The 11,342-nt window shown below is 50.1% G+C and overlaps 1 protein-coding gene across 3 annotated transcripts in view; it reads left to right on the forward strand.

The window, feature by feature from the left end:
- Txnrd1 (thioredoxin reductase 1) overlaps positions 1-11,342 on the forward strand; it is an 83,636-nt gene that overhangs the window by 38,884 nt on the left and 33,410 nt on the right. The window contains exon 1 of one of the 3 annotated variants that reach the window (XM_005358231.2): positions 6,285-6,440. The exons of the other annotated variants lie outside the window; for them this stretch is intronic. The gene's annotated coding sequence lies outside the window, so the exon portion shown is untranslated. Of the gene's footprint in view, positions 1-6,284; positions 6,441-11,342 lie in introns of those variants that run through there. 3 annotated transcript variants of the gene reach the window in all.

Genomic DNA, 11,342 nt, shown 5'->3' on the forward strand with positions numbered 1-11,342 from the left:
GGGATTAAAGGCCCGAGATCAATTTCTTACAAGTGAAAGTCATCTTCTCTACGACTGTAGGAGACCCCATGACATCTGTCATGTTAAAAAAAAAAATTCCCTCTGTGGAAAAGATACAATCTATATAAATTAGCTAATAATATCATTAGCTTACAGATTTCATCTTTGAGCAAGTATGTACTGAGTGGTCACTCTGTGTATCCACTGTATTAAGTGCCAGGCATCCAGGGGTAAAAATAGTGGCTCCTGCTCACTGTGGCTGTTTACATTGAGATCAGTTAAACTTAAATAAAATAAACAGATTTGTACTCATGCCAAACTGTCTTTCAAGAGCTTAGTATTCACATGACAGTGAGGTGGGAGAGCATTGAACGTCTCTGTCACAGCGAAAGTTCTCCTGGGCGGCGCTACTCTAGGGAGGCTGACGTGGGTCAGATAACCCCGGAGAAAGTGTGAGTGCAGCCGTGCGTGCCAGGCGGAAAGACCGCCTGGGAGTGTGGCACATTTCACAGGACTCGGGCTTCTTGGATGGCATCCTCAAAGAAGACAGGTTTGGACTGGACGTCAGGGAAGCCTGGTGGAGAGGAAGCTCAGTAATTAAAGGATGGAGGGCAGGCTAATGACTGGGGGCGGAGGAGGTCTGGATGAGATGAAGAGGTAGAAGGACCACGGAGGATCCGTGGGAAGGAGATAAGAGCTGGGAAGCCTCTAGTTAGACGGAACCTGGGCTTTACCTCAAAGTCCTATGCATCGTTAGTGTGTGTTCAAAGGAGGCTCTGCCGTCACCTTGTCCCTTCCCCCTTGGGACCCGCCACGTTACCCTGCCTGCGTTATTCCCGCGGTATGTCAATATGACAACACACTACACTCATCTGTTTCTTAGAGAAACAAAAATGCAAAGGACCCCAGCACTGTTGGCCCCATCCTGTGTCCTTAGGCCCCGTTCCCTGTTCCCTGCTCTTCGCTGTTTGGCTCTACTCCCCACCTCCATCTCCTTTCTGTTCCTTGTTGACCTCTGCTGAGGATTTGTCTCTCTTAGCATCTTAACCCTTAGCATCATCTCAGCAGCACCAAATCTCTAGATCTCCCTTCCATTGGCTTCTGTTTTCTGCCTTCATCCTCCTGGTTCCTCCTCCCCGGCGGGGCACTCTGGGCCCTTTTTCTGTCCCTAGCTTGGTGCCGAGGGCTCTGCCTCTGGGCCACCTTCATTTCCCCGAATATACCAACTCTCTGGGCGACTTCATCTCGTAACATAGAGTGAGAATTAACTTTGTGTCAGCTTGGCCCAGCTGTGGTCACCCACTCGTTTGACCGCGGATGTTGTTATGAAGGGATTTAAAAACGGGAGACTCGGAGGAAAGTGGGTGACTTCCCGAAATGCTTGTGGGCTTTATCCAGCGACTTCAAGAGAAAAGCCAGAGGCCCACTGAAGAGGAAGTACCCTGCCTGCAGAGTGCTACTTAAATCTCCAGCCTGTGGACTGCAGATTTGTTGGCTTTCCAGATCCCTGAGTCAGTTCATTGAGACAGGGTTTCCTGTAGCCTTGGCTGGTCTCAAACTCCAGGCAAAGGATAACCTCGAACTTGTGATCCTTTGGCCGTCACTTCCCAAACAGACAAGTGCCGCGTTAATGGATTCTCTTCTAGCTTCCCATCCCTCTCACATCGCCCATGGATTCCCCCCCCCCCGAAAGCCCTAGTTTTTATTTTAGTGATTTGTTTATTTATTTTTGAGACTGGGTAGTCTTGGCTGGCTTGGAACTCACTTTGTAGATCAGGCTGGCCTCAGATTCACAGATTTCTGTCTGTTTCCACCTCCTGGGTGTTGGGATTGAAGGCATGTGTCACCAGCGCCCAGCCAGTATATATGTCATTTGTACTGGAGTCTCCTAATGTCTGATTTTTACTTTTAGCTCTGACCTCCAGATCTATATAGCTAGTTACCTATTGGAAATCTCTGTTTAAGGAAACAAAAAACAAACAAAAAACCCCAACAAGATAGAACTCTCAAGTCGGCCTATGGATTTGTACCAAACTAACTTCTCCTCCACTCACACAGTTGCCGAGGCCCAGCATCTGGGATGGTGGATTCTTACCATTCCGTGACACCTTTCAGCCACTGTCTGCAAACCCGTGTTTGCTTTGAGCTGCTGCCTCCCAGTCCAGGCCTTTATGGCTTCTCACTTCAGCTGCCATAGTGGCTTCCTCCTGGTGTCTGTGCCTCCATTTCTTCTCGGCTCCCTGCTCCGGGCTGCCTGACTGGGTAAGCACAGCCGGCTTCTTCTTTGTTTCTTGTCTCCGCTGCTTAGAAGGTTTGCAGCTGCTCGGGTGGTGTGTGGGCCCTTATTTCCCTTTCGTCTCTCCCCACGGGCACATTCTTAGTTCTTCACCTTCTACTTCCTTTATTCTTCAGAGTGCAGAGAGCTCTTTCATCTCCCACCTCGTCCCCCTTGCCTGGTGAAAGGAAGCAATGGCTTCTGGGAACTGTTTGTGTGATGAGAGACATGATCAGATACAGAACAATAAATTGACGATGCCCGAGGGGCATCTTTCCAGGATTATTGAACGGAAAGGCAAGAATCGGTGAGCACACACACAGAAGCAGAAGCTTTTCTTCTACCTGGAGCCATGGCAAAGAATTTAGTAGTTTGGTGGCCATGGGGAAATAGTGGGAAATTCTGTTTTCCTAAGTAGAAACTGGGTTATGATCAGAGGAAAGGCCAATCCAGCTTAACTGTTGGAAATGCTAGAACAAAAGAAGAAAAATAGAAGTGTTACCGTGGCAGCTGGGAAAATATGCCAGGGTGCAAGGACTGCTGGGAAAATATGCCAGGTGCAAGGACTGCTCGGAACATATGCCAGGGTGCAAGGACTGCTGGGCAGGGCTGAGGACAGATTTGAGGTTTGTGATCTTGGCTTTTAAGTGGAAATCACTTTTTCTCTCCAAGTGTTTCTCCAACAGTGTTTTGCTGCCTAAGTAGGGCGCAGACTTTGTGGATAGCTAGCATTAGTAAGAATGGGTGTTAGCTGGTTGGTGGTGGCATGCAGTGTGCACCTTTAATCCCAGCACTGGGAAGGCAGAAGCAGGCAGATCTCTTTGAGTTCCAGGACAGCCAGGAACACAGAGAAACCCGGCCAAGAAAAACCAAACCAAACCAACAAAACAAAACAACAAAAACAAGGGTGGGTCTTGACTTGACTGTGCCACTGAGAAGCTTGAACTTGATCTCAAGGGCAGGGAGAAAGGTCTGAAGAGTGATTGTTCCAGCTCAGTGTCCTCCCTATAGGTGGACGTTCACAGTGGAACCATTCCAGTGCAGTACGACTATGTCATCTGTCTTAGCTGAGTGGCAGTTCAGAAAACAGACAAGCGTTTACCATCATTTTCTGCATACCTGCCCGATAACACATTCTGGAGAGGCAAGAAATCAAACAAGGGTTTGCTTTCCCAAAGTTCTGAAAGATTTAGAAGATGTATAATTATTAGTAAGGTACTTGGGGCTATAAAGAGGGGAGGGAAATTAATAATGGGTGAGAATGAGGGAACCCCACCCGGAGGGGGTGACGGACTGTAGACTACCCAGGCTTTTAGGGAAGAAAGACAAGAATGCAAGAGCTCAGTCAAAGCCCATTTAAAGTGTTAGCTTAGAATGTGAACCGTCAACCATGGTGGGAGTCCAGGAGGGGCCTCTTCCCTTAGCCTGTAACTAAATCACTAGAATAGCAGTCCCTGCATATCCCCAAAGGGGAAGCCTTCCACTCACCTGTGCTTGTTTTAAGATTTGCTTATCTTAAGAGCATCGGGAAGTTGGGCTGGCTTATGTGGTCTTTTCTAATAAAGCTGTTAGAAAATTCCCCTTGATCTCCCTGACGGTCCCTGTAAGGCTCTGTCAGTGTCCAGCCATTGGAACCCTACTCCCGGCATCGTTATGGGTCCAGCGATCTAAAGCCGCTCTCTACCACAGGCCATGCTCTGTGTATATTTGAGAATGAGGTGCTCATGACCACACTGTATGACTGTCGCTCTGTGGACTGCCCCAGAAAAGGCAGATAGAATGCGCAATGCAGAACTTGGTTGGGAGGAGCCAGGGCTAAAGCTTCTTTTTCTGGGCATTTTCTTTTCTTTGGTCCTTACCAACCCTGTCCTGACCACTTAGGAGCTGAGAAGCAGCTGGTCACAGACCCCACGCCTCAGAATCAGGGGTGCACTGGCTCAAGGGCTGCACGTGTGTGAGAAGTGTGTGGGGTGGGAAGTGTGGGAGAGTGTTGGGTCAGCCTGCCTGGTGTGTGTACATTATGCAAGTTTCTCACTTTCACCTTAGAAGAGCCTAGGAGGATTGTAGGAGGCCACCCTGGTACCAGGAGGTGTGGCTTCAAGCAGTTAGGAGCCAACAACCCTTTCACCTTGTTCTCTTTCCACCCTGGCATTAACCAGAGGCTTGGGTCAAACACTTCATTCATTCATCCACCAAGCAGTCTCACTGACCTAGGGGCAGGGAGGTGCGACAGGCCATGGCCTTCTTTGGCAGATGCTGGTGGGCGGTGCCAAGGGCTAAATAAACTCTTAGTTTTCCTTAAAGTGATTAAGACAGCCCCATGGCTGACCGGGACCAGGAGGCAGTATTGTTAGGAGAATTAGTCACCTCTTTTCAGGGTTAGTCAGGCAGAAGTAGACAGCGCTTTAAAAACCCGGGTGACCTGAGGGAATTACCAGTTTGACTAATCCAGTGCCTTAGGGCAGTGCGTCCCTAACTTCGCTGTCTACTAGTCACTTTTGGAGTTTTTAAAACCTAGTTGCCAGGGTCACAGCCGGTACCGAAGACGTCAGATCATGTGTGTGGGTGCCAGGCGTCAATATTTCTAAAGTTCCTCATGTGACTAGGAAAGACTAGAGAGCAGCGCCTAGGGCAGAGGCCAGCTGACTCAGTTCACGCTCACTCGTAACTCGGGTCTGGTTCCCAGCATTCTTTGAATTGCAGCCGCCGCTTTGGGTCGGGGGCGGTTCTGAGCAGCAGGATGTGGTACCGTCCCATTAGGAGCTGTCACTTTGCCCCAGACGACGGGGACAGGTTGCCAGGGCTGCACGAGGACTGGATTTTTGCTTTGTCATTCTGACACTGGCAGTTCACCCGCCTCCTAAGAGCAGGGCGTGGCTTCCTGGAGCCACTAGGAACCCGCCGCTCTTTAAGCTCAGTTTGCTTCCGTCAGGCCTTGCATCCACGAGGGCGGTGCGGGACCCCGCGGCGCGAGGAGAGCTGCTGTTTGCTTCTTGCTTCTTCACGTAAGCTCTCTGTCAGGGGGACGTTGCTCCGGGGTGGTGCTTTGGAAATGTCTGGGACGGGGACATTTAATGTGTGTCCGAGAGGGCTGGGTGAAGCTCTTGGCGGGGTGCAGAGGACGACCCGGGTCACAAAGCTTCAGTATCTGGGACTCGACGTGTGGTCCTTGGCAACTGGTGGCTTGCAGGCTACCAGAGGAAAAGGGTATCCTTTGCAGAGCAAGGGTCTTGATTTATACATATATGACAGTGTGAGGAATATCAGTGCGCATCTGTGATATTAAGAAATTGCGCACCTTTACAAATGGCTTCACAGGCGAAGTCCTAAGAAACTCCTTGAAATTGTCATGGTGTATGTAATGTTTTCCAAGGGCCTTGTCCTTCTTGACCCAGGCTGTTAAACAGGGTACCTGAGACTGCTACACAGCCCTTCCCTAACCTAAGAGCAGAGACTGTCCTGAGTGGGTTTGTCCTGCCTCCACTGTTGACAGGGTGCTCCAACTTGCGCAAGTTGCTTGGCTAAAGGCAGCTTAGTTTCCCTACCTGTGGAAAGACGTGGTAATACCTACATCATTATATATAGATGGTATTATATATATATATCATAAATATATAGCACTATGGCCATGTTAACTGTTGGTATTAGTACTGAATAACTATTCTTTTAAGGGACGGTATCAGTGTAGCTTTGTGCTCCGTTTTTTAATTGTCCCAGACTAAACCGAGTGAGTTCACCCCTTAGTGAAATGGGACCATCCTCCCCTGACCTCATCCAGAGTGTGAATGGACCGCAGTTTCAGATTCCAGGAACCCTGGCTGTGGCATCCTCCGGGTGCAGTGTCAAAAGCCAGACCACACTGGGACGTGTTAGTGCCCTGTGGTCGCGAGGTCGGCGTGTTTAGCCGCCCTTGAGAGCTCTTCTGAGTTGTGGCGGCCCCGGTGGGTCGGAGTCCGCCGGCGGGAGTGCCCGGAGGGCGCGTGGCCTCCCGGAAGCCCCGCCCGGAGGAGGAAGGCTCACTTGCCGCTCTGCTTTGTGCTGCAGAGGGCGGCGGGGCCTGCGCGGCGGCGGCGCGGGTGCGAGCGGAGAGAGGCGGCGAGGCCGGCGGCGAGCCGGCGGGAGGTGCGAACGAGCGGCGGAGGGTCGCCATGGTCCAGCCCTGAAGGTAGGAACCGCGCGCTGCGCTCCCCAGCCCCGACCCCGGATTCCCAGCCCCCGGGCCACTAGAGGCTAACGACCCACGTGCTCAGATCCCTGAACCGGGAAGCAGAGCCGAGCCTTTTCTTTTAAAGGGACCGTTCACAGGGCCCTTTGCTCTGGTGCCCCCTTCTACAGCCTGCAGCGGCAGGGTGAGTGGCCCTGGGGAAGTCTTGAGAAAAGGGCTCACCTTCCTCTTTAATTCTCAGAGGCACGGGACACCCCGAAACCCCAGGTTCCGAGAAGCAGGCAGGAATCCCTGGGTTGGATTTGTTTCCCTCAGGCATTTCTTTGAGTTGATATAAAGGAGTGGAGATACCCTCCAGTCTCAAGTATACCGGCTATCTTTTTTTTTTTCACTTGGGTGGAAGGGCGACGGCCCAAAGAATCACAAAAACGCACGAGGAATCACCAGGTAGCGCGTGAAGTAAGAGGGCACTGTGGAGTCTGTTTCTTTCTTCCGTCGTGTGGATCTTGGGGCTCAAACCCCAGTGTCCATGCCAGGCAGCCAGTGCCTTCCCCTATGGAGTCTCTCACCAGCCCTCACGCGACACATGTGGAAACCTTGCCCTCTTAGTCAACAGGAGGCCGGCTAGGTGTAAAAACATTTACGTGGCTGTGTGGCTGAGAGGGATGCTAACAATTGATTCACGTTTTTACTTAGTCTTTGCTTGCTTCTAAAAGAAACATGCATTTTTGAAGAGTGAATATAGGGTCTGGAGCTGGACTTCAAAGACAAACGGCAGATGGACGGAAACTAATTAAGGGAGATAAAAGGCTTCTGCCTTTGGTTCAAGCAGTTGTGTTAATCAGACCTTGAGTTTGCAATGAAAATCACACAAAGACCGTGACGCGTACCGGGGTAACCCCCTTCTTTTGTAAGTGTATGTTGAGAAGTTATAATCATTTGGTTTTTACGTAATATTATTCACGCTTTTGATTCTGACGTCGGTGGGAGCAGAAATGGCTTGACGGTGACTTGCTCCTCTGACCTCTGACCGTTCCAGTGTCCTGTACCCGTCAGTTTCAGGCCTCTGGTGAGGATCAGGGCCATGAGCGAAGTGCTTACGTGCCATTTACCACACACAGAGCTGGTGTGTCTCGCGCTCTCTTTGGGTCTCAATGAGTGGTGCTAAAGGCGGGAGGGGGCAGAGCAGGTGAGGCTGGAGTGATGAGGGAAGGGCTAGGTTGGTACGCTGACTGTTTCTAGAGGAATCTGTGCCGATGTTTGTCCTCCCTCCCTTAGTGTGTGTGTATGCATGCGCACACATGTGTGCCGGGATTGAACAGGGCGGTAAACATTCTGGGTGAGTGTAACCCCAGGGCAACATTTTAGTGTTGTCTGAAATGCTGGGGCTTGAACCCAGGGCCCTGCGCTTGCTTAGCCACCAACATTCCTAGCTCTTCGTGTTGTTGTTTCTTTTTTTGAGGCAGTCTTCCTATGTAGAGCAAGCTGGCCTTAGACTTATGAATTTTCTCCTGCCTCTGCCTTCTTGAATGCTAGGATTACAGGTGTGTGTCCCCAAGCCTGGCAGCATTTCATTTTATCTTTAGGACAAGATTGCAAGAATCAGAAGTGTGTGTGTGTGTGCGCGCGCGCGTGTGTGCGTGCATGCGTGCATGCGGCCACACACGTGTGCCTGTGTGCACTTAGCATGGTGTGCATGTGAAGGTCAAAGAACAACTTGTGTGATTCCACCACGAGGGCCTCGGATTGGACTCACATGGCCAGGTTTAGCGGCTGCTGCCTTTCCACACTAACCCATTTCAACAGCCCTGGCTCGGGGTTTGGAAACCACTCATGTAAATGCCTCCCTTGGTGGCACTGAGAAGAAGGAGCACAGTGGGTGAAAAGGTGCCCATTGGGGTGCAGCTGGTCATAGTTAGGCCTTCAGTAGTGTGAGAGAAGAGTCGTGGAAGATTAAAATTGGCCACACGAGGCTCAGTTTCTGGATGGCAGGAATAGAAGAGGTGACAGGCAGGCTAAAGCATTGTGACAGTCATGGGAAGATGGGCCCAGTTGTTTTCGTGCTAGGGTCTCCAGCCTGCCCAATTTAGCAGCAGCCTGGACACTTTCTGAGAATGGTATGGGTTTCTTCTTGCTTGCATCATCTCAAGCATCTCACTCAGGCAGGCCTCACCTTCTGAAGGCTCCTTCCCTAACCTGCCTGGGGCCCTTTTCTTGATTGCTGCTTCTTGCTGCCAGATGGCTTCCAGGATAAAGGGCTCACTTTTCAGTGCGGTGTTGTGTGCCTTCTCCAATGTGGTTTTCTTTTCATCTCTTCCCCTGCCAAGCTACTGTGGGCCCCTGGGAATGGTCATACCTGTAGTTCCCTAGATCTCCCTTCCTTGCTGGTTTCTTTCCATCTCTTCCTGGACAGCCCCGCTTTGCCACGTGACTACCTACCTGTTCATTTGGCCACATTGCCTCTGTGTTTCCACAGCATCCCACATATCCTTATTTTTGGAAAAGGGGGAACCCTGCCAGAGATAATTCTCTGGTTTACTTATCAAGGGAGAGAAGTAGGCTGCCTGTGTTTGCAAGGGCATGTGGGCACTTCTTTCTAGATGAATACACATTAGTGCCAGTAACAGAGGTTTGTGTGCCGGACTCACAACTGCCCGGTGAAGGAGCGGGTGTGATCCAGTATTCAGATAAGGAAATGAAGGCCTGCAGAGTTCCAGGAGCATGCCCAGATCACACGGCTCCCTACCAGCCAGAGTTGGGGCTCTGCTCCCCGAGACACATGCCTGCTCCTGATCTGATTCTCGGGTTGTGAGTCGAGAGAGCCCGTGCAAACCCCAGTCATCCTAACATAGTTCCAGCGCACGGTAGACCTCCATTCATTAGAGGCTTGCTGGGTGAGCCTTCATTCCACTGCGCCCACTCAGCCAGCAGGATGTTATCCTTGGCCTGACGATGTGTCTTCCACCTGTCCTTCAGTGCTTCATATGCATTCCATAAATGAGCACTTCATTCATATACTAATCCTCTAAATATTCTTTAAGTGGCAGGGACATAAAGGTTCCCTTATGGGAGTAGTTGACATTGAAGGTTCTGGTTTCATTGAAGATGGGTTGTCAGACGTGAAGCTCTGAGCTGCTCAGCACTGGTTCTCAGTAGCACATTGGGAAATAATTGAGACCTTTTGTATCTCACAGTCAGCGCTGTTAGCACGGCAAGCAGGTGAGCCTTTCTCGGTCAGGAAGAAAGCGGCTGCTGTAGCTGCTGTATCAGGCACCTCTGCTGTCGTGCCAGGCTAGGCGTTAGTGTGTTATCTCTAACACAGATCTGTACAGTAGTGTGTACACTTAAACCTACTTCTGATAGTCGGGCACTGCTGGCGCACGCCTTTATCCCAACACTCAGGAGGCAGAGGCAGGCAGATCTCTGAGTTTGAGGCCAGCCGGGACAGTTCCAGGACAGCCAGGGCTACACAGAAATCCTGTCTCAAAACTGGTTAGGGCTTACAGTGCAGCTCAGTGGCCTGGCACCCGCAAGTCCTGAGTCCGATCCACAACCAAAAAATGTCTCCCAGCAAATGTTTTTCTATAATTAAAGAAGTAAAAAGGCCAGCAACGTTATTTTAAGAGAGTCTAGAATACCCAGCAGACTGCAAATGTGGAAACGCAAACACTCCTCGAGAGCAGTAAGGGGATGTGTGTGTTTCTGAGTGGATCTGTGCACTGGGCACAGGGCCCTAGGGGGCCCGAGTTCCAATGGTTGTGAGTCATCTGACATGGGCGCTAGGAACCAAGGGTCCTCTGGAAGAGCAAGTGCTCTTAACCTCTGAGCTCTCTCCAGCCCTCCAAAGCAGGTGAGTTTTATATGAACCCAGTTCAATTCCTCCTCACATAGTCTCACACCCAGGGTTTCACCCCTTTTGCTGGTCAGAGTGATGTTCTTCTTGGCATGTCTGCGCTCTGAAGTGTGTGGGTTGTCCTAGTTCATACGTGTCACGGAGTATGTGTTGTTACCACAGAGGAAGGTGGGCTGTCTGTGTGTTCTAAAATGCTCTACTGTCTAGGCGCAAGGTTTTAGTGTGACTTGGCTTGCGTTTTATCTTTTGCTTCCTGAACGCACTGCTACCTTGTGTCTGGGAATATGCAGCTTTTTAGTAGCGTGTGTGATTAGTAAGTGTGAGGCTTGGGGTTCTATCTCCAGTACTGTAAAATAATATATTCCATTTTATTTGAAAGAATAGTTACTCAAAGTCCCTTTGGGGGCACTGGACTTCTAAAGACTTGTGAAGTTCAGGGAGTCATTCATGAGCACGCAGACCAGCCTCCTTTGACCCTGCCTTGGAACAGCTATCAGGAGTTTTGCTCTTTTTTTTTCTCTATTTTTTTAAAGATTTTATTTATTATGCCAGGCGGTGTTGGTGCATGCCTTTAATCCCAGCACTCTGAGTTCGAGGCCAGCCTGGTCTTCAAGAGCTAGTTCCGGGACAGGCACCAAAGCTAGCTACAGAGAAACCCTATCTGAAAAAACAAACAAAAGATTTTATTTATTATATATACAGACTATGCAGTGTTTTGCCTGTATGGATGCGTGCGTGCCAGAAGAGGGCAGCACGAGATCTCAGGCCGGTGCTCTCAGCATCCGGGCCACCTCTCCAGCCTCTCTTCAGGGTTCTAAACATAGTTTTCATTAGTTGAAATCTTAGTGGGTTTTCTTTTTTTTTCCTTCAATTTTTAAATAGCTATTTTTTTCTTCCTACTGATTGATATTCTCTACAGTGCATTATGCTCAATGCTCATCCCAACTGACTTTTGAACCTTGAAAAGTTTTCCTTTCTTGCCTTTTTCTTTTCTTTTTTGGTTTTTCGAGACAGGGTTTCTCTGTGGCTTTGGAGCCTGTCCTGGAACT

The sequence above is a fragment of the Microtus ochrogaster genome, chromosome 24 (genome assembly GCF_000317375.1).
Source record: "Microtus ochrogaster isolate Prairie Vole_2 chromosome 24, MicOch1.0, whole genome shotgun sequence".
NCBI lineage: Eukaryota > Metazoa > Chordata > Mammalia > Rodentia > Cricetidae > Microtus > Microtus ochrogaster.